Source organism: Danio aesculapii, chromosome 15, assembly GCF_903798145.1.
Source record: "Danio aesculapii chromosome 15, fDanAes4.1, whole genome shotgun sequence".
In the NCBI taxonomy this organism is placed as follows: domain Eukaryota; kingdom Metazoa; phylum Chordata; class Actinopteri; order Cypriniformes; family Danionidae; genus Danio; species Danio aesculapii.
This window is the reverse complement of record NC_079449.1, coordinates 44,093,799-44,112,062: the sequence shown is the minus strand read 5'-3', so window position 1 is coordinate 44,112,062 and position 18,264 is coordinate 44,093,799. Positions and strand designations below refer to the sequence as shown.

Sequence of the window (18,264 nt, the reverse complement as noted above, 5' to 3'; positions counted from 1 at the left end):
AACTAAAAAATGAGTTCAGGAGCGGGATTCTGCCGCCGTTTTTATATCAAATTTAAAGGGGACTGAGGCGTCATTTAGTAGTGTACAGGTAATCGCAAAGGTGTTAGGGGGGCTGAATGGAAATGTAGGAGGGCTAAAGCCCATGCTGTTTAATAATTTTACTTGAATGTTTCAATGAGACATCATTCAGCTGATTTGTTGTGATCTTCGAAAAACTCAAATACTCAATACACAAAAATTAGGGAAGTCTAATCACCAAAACAAGTGAGTATACCGAGAGTATGATCCTCAGAAGTCGTAATACCTAAACAGCTCGTGGAAAAAAGTAGGCATACTGAGATATGTGCGTATAGCAAGGACTACACCACTGGTTTTAGTGTGTACATACCGTTACATACGTTAAGCTTTAAGCTGCGGTCACACTGGGCTTTTCCTCCCATAGACTTCCATTCATACGCACGCGAATGCGTCAGACCGGAAACGCGGGGTCATGCGTTTAGTTTCGCAGTTCGCAGCGGTGCAAAGTTCAAGCTTGGTGAACTCTGACCTGCGAAACCACATCACTTGACTGCATGAGACCAATGGAGGATCAAAACAGGACCTCTCTGGACAGAAATTTTAAACATGGAGCAATCGCTCGCTTTTTTAATGTCTAATCATCTTGTTTAATCCCGCCCCTTTTCGCAGCGCCGTACGACAGAAATTTCGCACCACAAAGCCCGGTGTGACCGTAGCTTTAGGGCATGCTACTTGCTCATTAACGGACTGTTATGATTTGCGTAGTTGCATCCCTTGTCAATCATCACGACACATCGTCCACTATTCCATTATTTCATTCATTCATTCATTCATTCATTCATTCATTTTTCTTCGGCTTTTCCCCTTATTTATCAGGGGTCACCACAGCGAAAACAACGCCACATTTATTTCATATTTAGCCCAATTTCCTACTTTATTGAACATTCAGCAGGTTAATCTGCCATTCACGAGTGTTTCATGAAGAGAAATCTCCTCAGGTGTTCAAATAATTATGCATTCAGAAGTTGATGACCAAACCAAGCGGCAACCTCCCGCTCTCCCTCGGGAAGCCAATACGGAAGTAACTGAAACTGCAATTCATCGACTCGCCTTGGGGGGCTGGCTCCAGGAAGTCCAGGTCATTTCTGACTGCAATGGGAAATTGGCCATTTTTACAGCTGATAAAAACATGCTTACAGCCTGGTACAAAAGATGGCGTTGGTACATATAGCCATGATTAACCTTCATGACAACTGTGAGGGGGTGATTTTTTTTATAACTCATCCGTTTCGTTTTATTAATTTATATTAAGGCTGCATAATTAAGGGCGTGGCCACTTGAGTGACAGCTAGGTCTCGCTGCTCTGTCTCATCACCTGAGCTGATTACGGCTAATTAGCCGCTGAGCTCGTAATATACATCGCATTTTTGTGTTGGTTAATGTTTCTTTACACAGTCAATTGCCTTTTGGGATTATTTTCTACAATTATCAGATGATATGGCATGCTGTGTGCACTTAATTGTGCTCACAAACCATTCACGTGGCCTTCGTTTCCCAGGTGAGTGAAATTATATACTTATATACCATCTCTATAAATGTATTTGTTTTATTTAAGATCATTTATAATGTTCTTTAGAGCTGTAATGCCCTCCAGAATCTGACAGATTGATTAGCTATAGGCTATAAAACAGTCATATGAAGCGTTGTCATACAGTCCCTGCTGAAAAAAACAGCATATGCTGGTAAGGTATGTTTTGATGCTGGTATGCTGGTCTTGCTGGTCTCAATGCTGGTTTTGCTGGTTTCAATGCTGGTCCTGCTGGTCTCAATGCTGGTCTTGCTGGTCTTAATGCTGGTTTTGCTGGTCTCAGTGCTGCTCCTGACCAGCATTGAGACCAGCAAGACCAACATTGAGACCAGCAAAACCAGCATTGAAACCAGCAAAACCAGCATTGGGACCAGCAAAACCAGCATTGAAACCAGCAAAACCAGCATTGGGACCAGCAAGACCAGCATACCAGCAACAAAACATACCTTCCCAGCATATGCTGTTTTAAAGTGCGGGGGATGTCTGTATGAGTTCATACGTTCATATAATTATTAATCACCTGTTTCTAAATGGTCTGTCTATAAAAGTGAGGGGGATGGATTTTTTATATTTTCCAGTTGGCTAGATATTAATTTAATAGTCATTCAAATAACTTTTCCAAAGCCTCTTTACTTGGTTGGGCTCACGCGTCCGCCATATTTGTAATTTGTTCACACTTTTTACCTGAGTTTGATGTTCTAGCCAAATCTAAGTCACGTCAAAAATGGGCAATGTATTGTGGGCAATTTAAGCGGGTGCAATATAAGCAGATCCTCCGGGTGCTCCGGTTTCCCCCACAGTCCAAACACATGTGCTATAGGTGAATTGGGTAAGCTAAATTGGCCGTAGTGTATGTGTGTGATTGACAGTGTATGGGTGTTTCTCAGTGATGGGTTGCAGCTGGAAGGGCATCCGCTGCGTAAAATAAGCTGGATAAGTTGTCGGTTCATTCTGCTGTGGCGACTCTAGATTAATAAAGGGACTAAGCCGAAAAGAAAATGAATGAATGAATGATTATAATTTTTTATATGGTGTAAAGGATCACGGTTGATCCATAATTCATACGGATCACAACCCATGGTTCAGAACACATGTGGCCCGTGGATTAATAAATTTTTTTTACTGGTAGATTAATCCAAAATTTGTAATGATCATAGAGAGATCGCCTCTTGCGTCATTCAAATCACATGTATGAAAGCATTTATGCTTTCCTGTAAAATATAATGAAAATTACATTTGTCTCCTCCCCTTTTTGGCTGATCCGAAAAATGGTCCAATCCGTGACTAAAAAACCTTAACGTGATCCGAACCGTGTGATTTGTGATCACCACAAATTATTTTCTTCTTCCTTATTTTTTGGGCAGTTGACAAACAGTCTTTGGTGTGGTAAAGTCTAGATGGGATACAGCTGCAGATAATCACACCAATATAGCATTATTATTTTGACACTGTACAACAATAATTAATGTTTTACATTACTGTAAGGCTTGGGTTTAGCGTTGGGGTAGGGATAGACAGTAATAAAACAATAGGCCATTTAAAAAATAATATGAATAATACTCTATAATTACTGTTTCTACATTACTGTGATGGTTGGGTTTGGCATAGACAATGATAAAATATGATTTTATCGATAATTTAACAAATATTATAAATAATTCTCGGTAACTCATGGCTGCAGCTGTATCCCTTCGAGCAACAACCCTTAGGAATGGAAAAGAATATCAAACTGTATCCAAAATCCTATTTCCTTGCCATTAAATCAGTTTCTCTCAGAAACTGAAGCAATAAATCAAAAGCCATATCTTTCAAATCTTCTCTCAATAAATCAACCATATTTTCATCTCTTGTGGTTTCTTTATAAAATGATGTCTTTCTGTTTTGGTATTTTTTTATAATGTATCGTGTATCTGCTGTTTCATCTTGGTCTCAAAAAGTAAAATTTCCAGTGTCATGTCTAAACCTGAGCCACAATTTTATGATTTCGTCCTTCCTATTTCTTCCAGTACATCTCATTTCTCACATTTCTCTTCGAACTTGATCAAACCATTAACCTTTACTAGTTTCTCGGGCTTTAGAGAGGGCAGGTTTTTAACCCACAGCAGGAGGGTTGTCACTTTGCACAAAAGAATCTGCTTAATGAATAAATGTAATGGTAATAAATTTGGTGGTTTTGCTCCAATGTGGAGGCGGTTCTGTTTGTACCTCTAGAGTATGAATAGATGCCATTGAGGCTTATGTTTCCAGTAAAACTAGTTCTCACCTTTCCTCTTGTATAAGGGTGAGAAAGGAAAAGGTACAAAGATATGAGTGATTGAGGAGAAAATGCATCATTAAAAGTAAAGCCTTTAATTATTTTGCACTGCCCCAGTCTTTGGGTTGGGACCTTTCTCTCTTTTTTCACAACCATCCACAGCAAAGCCCAAAACCTGTGGAGTCAGATCAGTCTCAAAATTAATACCTTTGCAGAAATAAAACTCATACATGCACAGCACAATTCACATTTACAAAATCCAATTCGTGATATGAAAACACAATGTGTGACTTCACTAGTAAAAATCATAAATATTTCACCAGATTAATTGGATTTGCATATTTATAAATTGTATTTTGAATTTACAATTTGTGTTTTGAATTCATAAAATGGATTTGCATATTTATGATTTTTTTTTTTTAAGAATTGAATTTGCATATTTAGGAATTGTGTTTTGAATTTATTAATTGGATTTGCATATTTATGAATTATGTTTTGAATTTATGAATTGGATTTGCATATTTGATTTTTGATTTGTGTTTTGAGAATTTGATTTGCATATTTATGAAGTGCTTTGAATTTACGACCTGGATTTGCATATTTAGGAATTGTGTTTTGAATTTATGAATTGGATTTGCATATTTATGAATTATGTTTTGAATTTATGAATTGGATTTGCATATTTATGAATTGTGTTTTGAATTTATGAATTGGATTTGCATATTTAATTTTTGATTTGTGTTTTGAGGATTAGATTTGCATATTTATGAAGTGCTTTGAATGTACGACCTGGGTTTGCATATTTAGGAATTGTTTTGAACTTATGAATTGGATTTGCATATTCATGAATTATGTTTTGAATTTACGAATTGGATTTGCATATTTGATTTTTGATTTGTGTTTTGAGAATTTGATTTGCATATTTAGGAATTGTGTTTTGAATTTATGAATTGGATTTGCATATTTAAGAATTGTGATTTTTAAGAATTGTGCTTTGAAAAAAATAGCCTTTTGATTTGCATCAGAGATCTGAACTGTTTGTGCGCACTTTCTGGAACTTTCTTAGGGACACTCAATGACTAGCCTTTGTCGTTTTAATCCTCGTTTATTCATTCACTCATTCATTTTCCTTCGGCTTAGACACTTATTCATCAGAGGTCACCACAGCAGAATGAACCACCAACTATTCCAGCATATGTTTTACCCAACGGATGCCCTTCCGGCCACAACCCAGTACTGGGAAACACCCATGCACACTCTCGCATTCACAGACACAAATACACTGCGGCACTGGGGGGGAAACCAGAGCACCGGGAGGAAATCCACGCGAATACGGGGAGAACATGCAAACTCCAGTGACCTTCTTGCTGTGAGGCAACAGTGCTAACCACTGAACCACCGTGCATCATAATCATGCTAACTTATTCCATTACAGCAGTCCACATTAGCTGTTTCGCAAATTGTTTAATATTTTCTACGTATTTTTTACAATTTAGTTGGACAATCAACATCAAGCTGAGGTCTTGGCAGACAGGTTAAGACAGACTAAATGGATTCAATCTGCCGTCACACGTTTTAGGAATTCTGCCCAACCAGCTTGCCTGATTAAGATATCTCAGTGTAAAGAACAAGGTGTTAAAATACTGTTTATCCTTAGTTCACCTTTGGCAAAAACAAACATGGCATGGGTACTGATTCAAACCACCTCGTGTGACCTAAAAGACATCACCTGATTTACGTAATATGCTGTTAGGGCGGATCTCCGGGTTCAACGCAGTTTCTGTGTAATATTCATTGGTGTGATATTAAGTGTACATGCAGTTAACCATGTAGTATCTCATATAAAACACAGACCTTTAATTATCACTCTCATCATTTATATGTTGCTTTTTTTGGTGCTGGTGTACTGAGCTACTTCGGAAAAATACAACTAGACTAATAATCAATAGTAGTTTTTCAAGTACAGTTTAAAATTCCTTATTAAAGCAAAATAAAACACTTTGATTTCATGACGAGGGCGGCACGGTGGCTCAGTGGTTAGCACTATGGCCTTACAGCAAGAAGGTTGCTGGTTCGAGTCTCGGCTGGGCCAGTTGGCATTTCTGTGAGTTTGCATGATCTCCCCATGCTGACGTGGGTTTCCTCCGGGTGCTTTGGTTTTCCCCACAGTCCAAACACATACGCTATTTAGTGCATCCAGAAAGTATTGATAGCACTTTACTTTTTCCACATTTTATATGTTACAGACTTATTCCAAAATGGATTAAATTCATTTCCTACACACAATCCCCCATAATGACAATGTAAAAAAGGAGTTTTTGAAATTGTTGCAAATTTATTCAAAATAAAAAAGCTGCAAAATCACATGTACATCAGTATTCACAGCCTTTGCTCAATACTTTGTTGATGCACCTTTGGCAGAAATTACAGCCTCAAGTCTTTTTGAATATGATGCCACAAGCTTGGCTAACCTGTCTTTGGGAATGTTAGCCTATTCCTCTTTGCAGTACCTCTCAAGCTCTATCAGGTTGGATGGGAAACAACGGTCTACAGCCATTTTCAGATCTCTCCAGAGATGTTCAATAGGATTTAGGCTTGGGCTCCGGTTGGGCCACTCAAGGACGTTCACCAAGTTGTTGTGAAGCCACTAGATTGATATTTTAGCGGAGTGCTTTGGGTCATTGTCCTGCTGGAAGATAAAGAGTCGCCTCTGTCTGAGGTCATAAGCGCTCTGAAGCAGGTTTTCATTCAGGACGTCTCTGTACATTGTTGCATTCATCTTTACCTCTACCCTGACTAATCTTCCAGTTTCTGCTGCTGAAAAACATCCCCACAGCATGATGCTGCCACCACCATTCTTCACTGTAGGGATAGTATTAGCCTGGTGATGAGCGCTGCCTGGTTTTCTCCAAACGTAACGCCTGGCATTCACTCCAAAGAGTTCAATTTGAGTGTCATCAGAGCAGAGAGTTTGGTTTCTTATGGTTTGAGAGTCCTTCAGATGCCTTTTGGCAAATTCCAGTCAGGAAGTGGCTTCTGTCTGGCCCCTCTACCATACAGGCCTGATTGGTGGATTGCTGCAGAGATGGTTGTCCTTCTGTGAGGTTCTCCTCTCTCCACAGAAGAACGCTGGAGCTCAGACAGAGTGACCATCGGGTTATTGATCACCTCCCTGACTAAGGCCCTTTTCCCCCGTTCACTCAGCTTAGATGGCCGGCCAGCTCTAGGAAGAGTCCTGGTGGTTCCAAACATTTTCCACTTATGGATGATGGAGGCCGCTGTGCTCATTGTAACTTTCAGAGCAGCAGAAATGTTTCTGTAACCTTCCCCAGCCTTGTGCCTCCAGACAATCCTGTCTCGGAGATCAACAGACAATTCCTTTGTCTTCATGCTTGGTTTGTGCTTAGACATGCACTGTCAACCCTGGGAGCTTATATAGACAGGTGTATGCCTTTTCAAACCATGTCCAAACAACTTTATTGACCACAGGTGAACTCCAATGAAGCTGCTGAAACACCTCAAGAATCATCAGTGGAAATAGAATGTACCTCATCTCAATTTAGAGCCACGTGCTGTCTAGCGTTACAAGATGACATCAGGATTTAGCAGAAGATTGTTGTCCAGTGCATGTATTGGCCAATTTTTTTATTCTTGTTGACTTAAAAACACCATCAAACTTTACACAGGTAGGGAAGGTATTGATGAAAACAGTGACTTGGATCCATGCACAGTAGACGTGTAACCATACCAACAGTGGTAGAAATGCTGAACTTTGTCTCAATAGGTCTGCTCTATGAACCCAAATGAAAGCTGCTGAAAAGAGAGAGAGAAAGGTAACAGAAACGCCCAACGTGGGGCTCGAACCCACGACCCTGAAATTAAGAGTCTCATACTCTACCGACTGAGCTAGCCAGGCCGATAAAAACTCATTCAAGAGCAAGTCACTGTTTTCATCAATACCTTCCCTACTCGTGTAAAGTTTGATGGTGTTTTTAAGTCAACAAGAATAAAAAAAATTGGCCAATACATGCACTGGACAACAATCTTCTGCTAAACTCTGATGTCATCTTGTAACGCTAGACAGCACGTGGCCCAGGATACATGCACAGTGCATGTGTTAGCAGTTGCAAGGCAGCAAAAATCTTCATTCATCCCTGGGTGGGCCCGAACCACCATCTTTTTGGTTAACAGCTGAACGCGCTAACCGATCGCATCACAGAGACTCAGACTAACCATACCAACAATGGTAGAAACGCTGAACTTTGTCTCAATAGGTCTGCTAGATGAACCCAAATGAAAGCTGCTGAAAAGAGAGAGAGAAAGGTAACAGAAACAGCCAACGCCCACGCTCGAACCTACGACCCTGAGATTAAGAGTCTCATGCTCTACTGATTTAGCTAGCCAGGCTGGTGAAAAACTCATTCAAGAGCAAGTCACTGTTTTCATCAATACCTTCCCTACCTGTGTAAAGTTTAATTGTGTTTTTAAGTCAACTGGAATAAAAAAATTGGCCAATACATGCACTGGACAACAATCTTCTGCTAAACTCTGAGATCATCTTGTAACGCTAGACAGCACGTGGCCCAGGATATATGCTCCGTGCACGTGTTGGCAGTTGCAAGGCAGCGAAAAGCTTAATTCGTCCCTGGGTGGGCTCGAACCACCATCCTTTCGGTTAACAGCCGAACGCGCTAACCGATTGCGCCACAGAGACTCAGGCTAACCACACCAACAGTGGTGGAAATGCTGAACTTTGTCTCAATTGTTCTGCTCGATGACCCAAATGAAAGCTGCTGAAAAGAGAGAGAGAGAGAGAGAGAAAGGTAGTCTGTTACGGAGGGGGAAGAGAGGGAAGAAGGGGGAAGAAAAAGGAGGAGAGGAAAAAGAGGGAAAAAAAGAGAAGAAGAAGGGGCGGAAGAGGAAAATATTTTTATTTAGTTTTTAATAATTTATTTACAGGTAAAAAAGTTACTCTGTACTATTAATATTTGATTAATACTACATATTTTATTAGCTTTTTTTAAAAACTATATTTGCTTTTAAGTACATTTCTGCTAAGTATTTTGCTAAGTATAGAGAAACTTCAAACTAATTTCTTTATTGAAACATTATTTTCTGGACTATTTCATTTTGTGCCTATTTAATTTTTTGACTATACTAAAGCAAAACACAACCAACAAAAAAAAAACAAGCAGAGAAACAGTTAAAATGACCAAACATTTATTTAAAATTCGTCATAGCCGATGATTTACATTTACAATATATTAGCTCAACAGCAGTGCAAACAAGTGCAAAAGAAGAGAAAAAAATTACACACATAAATAAAGCAATCTACATAAATAAATGTTTCTTGGAATAAATAAAAATAATACAAACAAAAATAAATAACAACACAAAATGAAATAAGCAAAGATAACTTCAATTGCGAAATAAATGATATAAACAAATAAATTAGAAATGTTCATTTTTTTTATTATAATTTAAAGTAAAAAAAACTTCTGGCCAGTGGCGCCAGAAGCTGTGTCTGAAGCCTCAGACTGTGGTGGTGCAGCGGGAGACTGGGTGGAAGTGGCAGGCTGCAAAAAAAAAAAAAAAAGATGTAGTGAAAAAGCATAACAGCACTAATAAAAATATATATTTGTTGCATTATCATTAATGCATTTTTAAATATATCACCTTAGTGGTGTGAAATCCACAATTGCAGGCCCTGGACCCTCCAAAGAGGGTGGTCTGTCCGCAGGCATGCATGGGACATTTCTCAATCTGAAAAGATAGATTTGAAAGATCTGAGGATTCTTTCTAACCTCTGTGTTTTGCTTTGAGAAAGCAGCCCTGCATTGCTGTTTTTATGTGCTTTTATTCTTTATTTGTCTGAATACTTTAATTAATCATATCATTATTTAGAAACATTCTTCATGTAATTTAATCACATATTTATTGTTTTTGACATTGTGTACTTATTTTTCTATTCCATGGTTATTTATTTTCATGATTAGGAGATAAGAGTTTTTAACGTCAAAGCACTGATATTGTTTGCACCATTGCCAACCAATCTGCATACTACATATAATGTCATGAAGTATAAGTAATTTTGCCTTACCTTCTGATAAATGTCATACCACTTCCTCTGTCTTGGAGCTGGTCGATTGCCTGCTCCAGAAGGCCAAACGCTAGAGCTGGCAAAAACTCTCAACCTGGCCATCCACTCCCCATCACCCATGGCCTTGTGACTTTTTGGCTTAGTGCTCATCTGAATTTATCATTCAAATGTAAATAAAACTTAACAAGTGCATTAATTACAATACTGTAGCCTGTTGCCTGAAACAAGCGAAAGAAAGATCACATTTCCCAGGTAATTTCTCTGCTATGGTAAAGGGACTAAAAGTCCCTAGTACTAAAAACATATTAATTAATAGAAACATGAAAATATAATTAATTGATAACACAACTGTTATAAATAATTGTTATTAAGTATAATAAATATATATTAGCAAAAGACGTGCATTTCTGTTATCAGATGGGTAATAATAACACAATAGTAAACATTATAATAAACATTTAGGTTCAAAAGACAGACATTTTTATTATTCACAGTAGAATGACCGTAACACATTAGTTATAAATAACTATAATTCATGTAGCTAATTATCATTTAGTAGCAATATCATTTATGGGTACACCGTTGTAGTAACAGTTATAAATCATACAAACACAATACACATTTAGCAACAAAAGGCAGGCAATTACAGCTTTTAATTTATTCTTACAATTCATATAGCTAATGAACATTTAGCAGAAAAAGCCTATATTTTTGTGTAAACTTTATTTTGTTTTTGGCAAAATACGGGGGGAGGGAGCTGTTGACGCGTCGACAAATGTTTTGATAAACACTTCCAAACAACTGTATATACAGTATATATGCATGTATATATAGATACAGTTGATTTAAACACACGTTCGAACAAAATCAATGATTTCTGCAACTGTATCAAAAGTCTGTAATGTTAAACAGGGTGCGGGGTCGTGAACTTTGACACTATGCACAAAAACATGAACTTAGGGTGACTTTTGTTGAAGTTCTTGTCATAAAATTATAAATCAGCGTTAGGAGGCCAAGACTGTGACATAACAAAAGACTACAATTGACAAAACAACTTTTATCAGTAGATATAGACGTTGACAAAAATAACTTACCTTGATCGGTTATATGATGATGTGCTCTCGTCAGAAGACAGCGGTGTTGTCATTCATTTGCATATGTCCCGATTGGCTCTCATCCATTCTCACAATGGAAAGCAAGAGTGGCGATTGGCCCCCGTCCATTCTCACAATGGAAAGCGAGCGAGGAGTATGGCTCTCATCCATTCTCACAATGGAGAGCGAGCGCAACGATTGGACAAAGAGACTGAGACAGACGATCCTGATCCAGGTAGCGCCACAGAAACTCAAGTCAACAAGAATAAAAAAATTGGCCAATACATGCACTGGACAACAATCTTCTGCTAAACTCTGAGGTCATCTTGTAACGCTAGACAGCACGTGGCCCAGGATATATGCCCCGTGCACGTGTTGGCAGATGCAAAGCAGCGAAAAGCTTTAGTCGTCCCTGGATGGGCTCAAACCACCATCCTTTCGTTTAACAGCCGAATGCGCTAACCGATTGCGCCACAGAGACTCTGATCAACAAAATCAACAGTGGTAGAAACGCTGAACTTTGACTCAATAGGTCTGCTCGATGACCCAAATGAAAGCTGCTGAAAAGAGAGAGAGAAAAATAACAGAAACGCCAAACGTGGGGCTCGAACCCACGACCCTGAGATTAAGAGTCTCATGCTCTACCGACTGAGCTAGCCGGGCCGATAAAAATTCATTCAAGAGCAAGTCACTGTTTTCATCAATACCTTCCCTACTCGTGTAAAGTTTGATGGTGTTTTTAAGTCAACAACAATACAAAATTGACCAACACATGCACTGGACAACAACGTTCTGCTAAACTCTAAGGTCATCTTGTAACGCAAGACAGCATGTGGCCAAGGATATATGCCCCGTGCACCTGTTGGCAGTTGCAAAGCAGCGAAAAGCTTAATTCGTCCCTGGGTGGGCTCGAACCACCATCCTTTCTGTTAACAGCCGAACGCGCTAACCGATTGCGCCACAGAGACTCTGATCAACGAAATCAACAGTGGTAGAAACGCTGAACTTTGTCTCAGTAGGTCTGCTCGATGACCCAAATGAAAGCTGCTGAAAAGAGAGAGAGAAAGGTAACAGAAACGCCTAACGTGGGGCTCGAACTCACGACCCTGAGATTAAGAGTCTCATGCTCTACCGACTGAGTTAGCCGGGCCAATAAAAACTCATCGAAGAGCAAGTCACTGTTTTCATCAATACCTTCCCTACTCGTGTAAAGTTTGATGGTGTTTTTAAGTCAACAAGAATAAAAAAAAGGCCAACACATGCACTGGACAACAATCTTCTGCTAAACTCTGAGGTCATCTTGTAACGCAAGACAGCATGTGGCCCAGGATATATGCCCCGTGCACGTGTTGGCAGTTGCAAAGCAGGGAAAAGCTTAAGTCGTCCTTGGGTGGGTTCAATTCACCATCCTTTCGGTTAACAGCCGAACACGCTAACCGATTGCACCACAGAGACTCAGACCAATCAAACCAACAGTGGTAGAAACGCTTAACTTTGTCCCAATAGGTCTGCTCGATGACCCAAATGAAAGCTGCTGAAAAGAGAGAGAGAAAGGTAACAGAAACACCCAACGTGGGGCTCGAACCCACGACCCTGAGATTAAGAGTCTCATGCTCTACCGACTGAGCTAGCCGGGCCGATAAAAATTCATTCAAGAGCAAGTCTCTGTTTTCATCAATACCTTCCCTACTCGTGTAAAGTTTGATGGTATTTTTAAGTCAACAACAATACAAAATTGGCCAATACATGCACTGGACAACAACGTTCTGCTAAACTCTGAGGTCATCTTGTAACGCTAGACAGCATGTGGCCAAGGATATATGCCCCGTGCACGTGTTGGCAGTTGCAAAGCAGCGAAACTTAATTCGTCCCTGGGTGGGCTCGAACCACCATCCTTACGGTTAACAGCCGAACGCGCTAACCGATTGCGCCACAGAGACTCTGATCATCGAAATCAACAGTGGTAGAAACGCTGAACTTTGTCTCAATAGGTCTGCTCGATGACCCAAATGAAAGCTGCCGAAAAGAGAGAGAGAAAGGTAACAGAAACGCCCAACGTGGGGCTCGAACCCACGACCCTGAGATTAAGAGTCTCATGCTCTACCGACTGAGCTAGCCGGGCCGATAAAAACTCATTTAAGAGCAAGTCACTATTTTCATCAATAGCTTCCCTACTCGTGTAAAGTTTGATGGTGTGTTTAAGTCAACAACAATACAAAATTGGCCAATACATGCACTGGACAACAACGTTATGCTAAACTCTGAGGTCATCTTGTAACGCAAGACAGCATGTGGCCCAGGATATATGCCCCGTGCACGTGTTGGCAGTTGCAAAGCAGCGAAAAGCTTAATTCGTCTCTGGGTGGGCTCGAACCACCATCCTTTCGGTTAACAGCCGAACGCACTAACCGATTGCGCCACAGACACTCAGACCAATCATACCAACAGTGGTGGAAACGCTGAACTTTGTCGCAATAAGTCTGCTCGATGACCCAAATGAAAGCTGCTGAAAAGAGAGAGAGAAAGGTAACAGAAACGCCCAACGTGGGGCTCGAACCCACGACCCTGAGATTAAGAGTCTCATTGCTCTACCGACTGAGTTAGCCGGGCCGATAAAAATTCATTCAAGAGCAAGTCACTGTTTTCATCAATACCTTCCCTACTCGTGTAAAGTTTGATGGTGTTTTTAAGTCAACAAGAATACAAAACTGGCCAATACATGCACCTGGACAACAACGTTCTGCTAAACTCTGAGGTCATCTTGTAACGCCTAGACAGCACGTGGCGCAGGATATATGCTCCGTGCACGTGTTGGCAGATTGCAAAGCAGCGAAAAAGCTTAGTCGTCCCTGGATGGGCTCAAACCACCATCCTTTCGATTAACATCCGAACTGCGCTAACCGATTGCGCCACAGACACTCAGACCAATCATACCAACAGTGGTGGAAACGCTGAACTTTGTACGCAATAAGGTCTGCTCGATGACCCAAATGAAAGCTGCCGAAAAGAGAGCGAGAAAGGTAACAGAAACGCCCAACGTGGGGCTCGAACCCACGACCCTGAGATTAAGAGTGTCATGCTCTTACCGACTGAGCTAGCCAGGGCCGATAAAATCCCATTCAAGAGCAAGTCACTGTTTTCATCAATACCTTCCCTACTCGTGTAAAGTTTGAGGGTGTTTTTAAGTCAACAAGAATACAAAATAGGCCAACACATGCACTGGACAACAATCTGCTAAACTGTGAGGTCATCTTGTAACGCTAGACAGCATGTGGCCCAGGATATATGCCCCATGCACTTGTTGGCAGTTGCAAAGCAGCAAAACTTTATTCGTCCCTGGGTGGGCTCGAACCACCATCCTTTCGGTTAACAGCCGAACGCGCTAACCGATTGTGCCACAGAGACTGATCAACGAAATCAACAGTGGTAGAAACGCTGAACTTTGTCACAGTAGGTCTGCTCGATGACCCAAATGAAAGCTGCTGAAAAGAGAGAGAGAAAAATAACAGAAACGCCCAACGTGGGGCTCGAACCCACGACCCTGAGATTAAGAGTGTCATGCTCTACCGGCTGAGCTAGCCGGGCCAATAAAAATTCATTCAAGAGCAAGTCTCTGTTTTCATCAATACCTTCCCTACTCGTGTAAAGTTTGATGATATTTTTAAGTCAACAACAATACAAAATTGGCCAATACATGCACTGGATAACAACGTTCTGCTAAACTCTGAGGTCATCTTGTAACACAAGACAGCATGTGGCCAAGGATATATGCCCCGTGCACATGTTGGCAGTTGCAAAGCAGCGAAAAGCTTAATTCGACCCTGGGTGGGCTCGAACCACCATCCTTTCGGTTAACAGCCGAACGCGCTAACCGATTGCGCCACAGAGACTCTGATCAAGGAAATCAACAGTGGTAGAAACGCTGAACTTTGTCTCAATAGGTCTGCTCGATGACCCAAATGAAAGCTGCTGAAAAGAGAGAGAGAAAGGTAACAGAAACACCCAACGTGGGGCTCGAACTCACGACCCTGAGATTAAGAGTCTCATGCTCTACCGACTGAGCTAGCCAGGCCGATAAAAACCTATTCAAGAGCAAGTCACTGTTTTCATCAATACCTTCCCTACTCGTGTAAAGTTTGAGGGTGTTTTTAAGTCAACAAGAATACAAAATAGGCCAACACATGCACTGGACAACAATCTTCTGCTAAACTGTGAGGTCATCTTGTAACGCTAGACAGCATGTGGCCCAGAATATATGCCCCGTGCACGTGTTGGCAGTTGCAAAGCAGCGAAAAGCTTAATTCGTCCCTGGGTGGTCTCGAACCACCATCCTTTCGGTTAACAGCCGAACACGCTAACCGATTGCGCCACAGAGACTCAGTTCAACCACCATCCTTTCGGTTAACAGCCGAACGCGCTAACCGATTGCGCCACAGAAACTCTGATCAACGAAATCAACAGTGGTAGAAACGCTGAACTTTGTCTCAATAGGTCTGCTCGATGACCCAAATGAAAGCTGCCGAAAAGAGAGAGAGAAAGGTAACAGAAACGCCCAACGTGGGGCTCGAACCTACGACCCTGAGATTAAGAGTCTCATGCTCTACCGACTGAGCTAGCCGGGCCGATAAAAACTCATTCAAGAGCAAGTCACTGTTTTCATCAATACCTTCCCTCCTCGTGTAAAGTTTGATGGTGTTTTTAAGTCAACAAGAATACAAAATTGGTCAATACATGCACTGGACAACAACGTTCTGCTAAATTCTGAGGTCATCTTGTAACGCAAGACAGCATGTGGCCCAGGATATATGCCCCTAGCACGTGTTGGCAGTTGCAAAGCAGCGAAAAGCTTAATACGTCCCTGGGTGGGCTCGAACCACCATCCTTTCGGTTAACAGCCGAACGCGCTAACCGATTGCGCCACAGAGACTCTGATCAAGGAAATCAACAGTGGTAGAAACGCTGAACTTTGTCTCAATAGGTCTGCTCGATGACCCAAATGAAAGCTGCTGAAAAGAGAGAGAGAAAGGTAACAGAAACACCCAACGTGGGGCTCTAACTCACGACCCTGAGATTAAGAGTCTCATGCTCTACCGACTGAGCTAGCCGGGCCTATAAAAACTCATTCAAGAGCAAGTCACTGTTTTCATCAATACCTTCCCTACTCGTGTAAAGTTTGATGGTGTTTTTAAGTCAACAAGAATATAAAATAGGCCAACACATGCACTGGACAACAATCTTCTGCTAAACTGTGAGGTCATCTTGTAACGCTAGACAGCATGTGGCCCAGGATATATGCCCCGTGCACGTGTTGGCAGTTGCAAAGCAGCGAAAAGCTTAATTCGTCCCTGGGTGGGCTCGAACCACCATCCTTTCGGTTAACAGCCGAACACGCTAACGGATTGCGCCACAGCGACTCTGATCAACGAAATCAACAGTGGGAGAAATGCTGAACTTTGTCTCAATAGGTCTGCTCGATGACCCAAATGAAAGCTGCCGAAAAGAGAGAGAGAAAGGTAACAGAAACGCCCAACGTGGGGCTCGAACCCACGACCCTGAGATTAAGAGTGTCATGCTCTTCCGACTGAGCTAGCCAGGCCGATAAAAACCCATTCAAGAGCAAGTCACTGTTTTCATCAATACCTTCCCTACTCGTGTAAAGTTTGAGGGTGTTTTTAAGTCAACAAGAATACAAAATAGGCCAACACATGCACTGGACAACAATCTTCTGCTAAACTGTGAGGTCATCTTGTAACGCTAGACAGCATGTGGCCCAGGATATATGCCCCATGCACTTGTTGGCAGTTGCAAAGCAGCAAAACTTAATTCGTCCCTGGGTGGGCTCGAACCACCATCCTTTCGGTTAACAGCCGAACGCGCTAACCGATTGCGCCACAGAGACTCTGATCAACGAAATCAACAGTGGTAGAAACGCTGAACTTTGTCTCAATAGGTCTGCTCGATGACCCAAATGAAAGCTGCCGAAAAGAGAGAGAGAAAGGTAACAGAAACGCCCAACGTGGGGCTCGAACCTACGACCCTGAGATTAAGAGTCTCATGCTCTACCGACTGAGCTAGCCGGGCCGATAAAAACTCATTCAAGAGCAAGTCACTGTTTTCATCAATACCTTCCCTACTCGTGTAAAGTTTGATGGTGTTTTTAAGTCAACAAGAATACAAAATTGGCCAATACATGCACTGGACAACAACGTTCTGCTAAACTCTGAGGTCATCTTGTAACGCAAGACAGCATGTGGCCCAGGATATATGCCCCGTGCACGTGTTGGCAGTTGCAAAGCAGCAAAAAGCTTAATTCATCCCTGGGTGGGCTCGAACCACCATCCTTTCGGTTAACAGCCGAACACGCTAACAGATTGCGCCACAGAGACTCAGTTCAACCACCATCCTTTCAGTTAACAGCCGAACGCGCTAACCGATTGCGCCACAGAAACTCTGATCAACGAAATCAACAGTGGTAGAAACGCTGAACTTTGTCTCAATAGGTCTGCTCGATGACCCAAATGAAAGCTGCCGAAAAGAGAGAGAGAAAGGTAACAGAAACGCCCAACGTGGGGCTCGAACCTACGACAATGAGATTAAGAGTCTCATGCTCTACCGACTGAGCTAGCCGGGCCGATAAAAACTCATTCAAGAGCAAGTCACTGTTTTCATCAATACCTTCCCTCCTCGTGTAAAGTTTGATGGTGTTTTTAAGTCAACAAGAATACAAAATTGGCCAATACATGCACTGGACAACAACGTTCTGCTAAATTCTGAGGTCATCTTGTAACGCAAGACAGCATGTGGCCCAGGATATATGCCCCTAGCACGTGTTGGCAGTTGCAAAGCAGCGAAAAGCTTAATACGTCCCTGGGTGAGCTCGAACCACCATCCTTTCGGTTAACAGCCGAACGCGCTAACCGATTGCGCCACAGAGACTCAGTTCAACCAAATCAACAGTGGTAGAAACGCTGAACTTTGTCTCAATAGGTCTGCTCGATGACCCAAATGAAAGCTGCTGAAAAGAGAGAGAGAAAGGTAACAGAAACACCCAACGTGGGGCTCTAACTCACGACCCTGAGATTAAGAGTCTCATGCTCTACCGACTGAGCTAGCCGGGCCTATAAAAACTCATTCAAGAGCAAGTCACTGTTTTCATCAATACCTTCCCTACTCGTGTAAAGTTTGATGGTGTTTTTAAGTCAACAAGAAT

General features: G+C 41.6%; 14 non-coding genes across 14 annotated transcripts; all 14 read right to left on the bottom strand.

Moving 5' to 3' along the window:
• Positions 1-7,703: 7,703 nt before the first annotated feature.
• Positions 7,704-7,776, bottom strand: trnak-cuu (transfer RNA lysine (anticodon CUU)). The gene has a single exon. It is a non-coding gene; the product is annotated as a tRNA-Lys (tRNA).
• Positions 7,777-8,500: 724 nt separating this feature from the next.
• trnan-guu (transfer RNA asparagine (anticodon GUU)) lies at positions 8,501-8,574 on the bottom strand. The gene has a single exon. It is a non-coding gene; the product is annotated as a tRNA-Asn (tRNA).
• A 3,070-nt stretch (positions 8,575-11,644) lies between these two features.
• Positions 11,645-11,717, bottom strand: trnak-cuu (transfer RNA lysine (anticodon CUU)). Its single transcript has one exon. It is a non-coding gene; the product is annotated as a tRNA-Lys (tRNA).
• A 901-nt stretch (positions 11,718-12,618) lies between these two features.
• Positions 12,619-12,691, bottom strand: trnak-cuu (transfer RNA lysine (anticodon CUU)). The gene has a single exon. It is a non-coding gene; the product is annotated as a tRNA-Lys (tRNA).
• Positions 12,692-12,920: 229 nt separating this feature from the next.
• trnan-guu (transfer RNA asparagine (anticodon GUU)) lies at positions 12,921-12,994 on the bottom strand. The gene has a single exon. It is a non-coding gene; the product is annotated as a tRNA-Asn (tRNA).
• A 109-nt stretch (positions 12,995-13,103) lies between these two features.
• trnak-cuu (transfer RNA lysine (anticodon CUU)) lies at positions 13,104-13,176 on the bottom strand. Its single transcript has one exon. It is a non-coding gene; the product is annotated as a tRNA-Lys (tRNA).
• A 1,209-nt stretch (positions 13,177-14,385) lies between these two features.
• On the bottom strand, positions 14,386-14,459 carry trnan-guu (transfer RNA asparagine (anticodon GUU)). Its single transcript has one exon. It is a non-coding gene; the product is annotated as a tRNA-Asn (tRNA).
• Positions 14,460-14,870: 411 nt separating this feature from the next.
• Positions 14,871-14,944, bottom strand: trnan-guu (transfer RNA asparagine (anticodon GUU)). The gene has a single exon. It is a non-coding gene; the product is annotated as a tRNA-Asn (tRNA).
• Positions 14,945-15,357: 413 nt separating this feature from the next.
• trnan-guu (transfer RNA asparagine (anticodon GUU)) lies at positions 15,358-15,431 on the bottom strand. Its single transcript has one exon. It is a non-coding gene; the product is annotated as a tRNA-Asn (tRNA).
• Positions 15,432-15,603: 172 nt separating this feature from the next.
• Positions 15,604-15,676, bottom strand: trnak-cuu (transfer RNA lysine (anticodon CUU)). The gene has a single exon. It is a non-coding gene; the product is annotated as a tRNA-Lys (tRNA).
• A 231-nt stretch (positions 15,677-15,907) lies between these two features.
• trnan-guu (transfer RNA asparagine (anticodon GUU)) lies at positions 15,908-15,981 on the bottom strand. The gene has a single exon. It is a non-coding gene; the product is annotated as a tRNA-Asn (tRNA).
• Positions 15,982-16,879: 898 nt separating this feature from the next.
• trnan-guu (transfer RNA asparagine (anticodon GUU)) lies at positions 16,880-16,953 on the bottom strand. The gene has a single exon. It is a non-coding gene; the product is annotated as a tRNA-Asn (tRNA).
• A 109-nt stretch (positions 16,954-17,062) lies between these two features.
• Positions 17,063-17,135, bottom strand: trnak-cuu (transfer RNA lysine (anticodon CUU)). Its single transcript has one exon. It is a non-coding gene; the product is annotated as a tRNA-Lys (tRNA).
• Positions 17,136-17,916: 781 nt separating this feature from the next.
• On the bottom strand, positions 17,917-17,990 carry trnan-guu (transfer RNA asparagine (anticodon GUU)). Its single transcript has one exon. It is a non-coding gene; the product is annotated as a tRNA-Asn (tRNA).
• Positions 17,991-18,264: the final 274 nt, after the last annotated feature.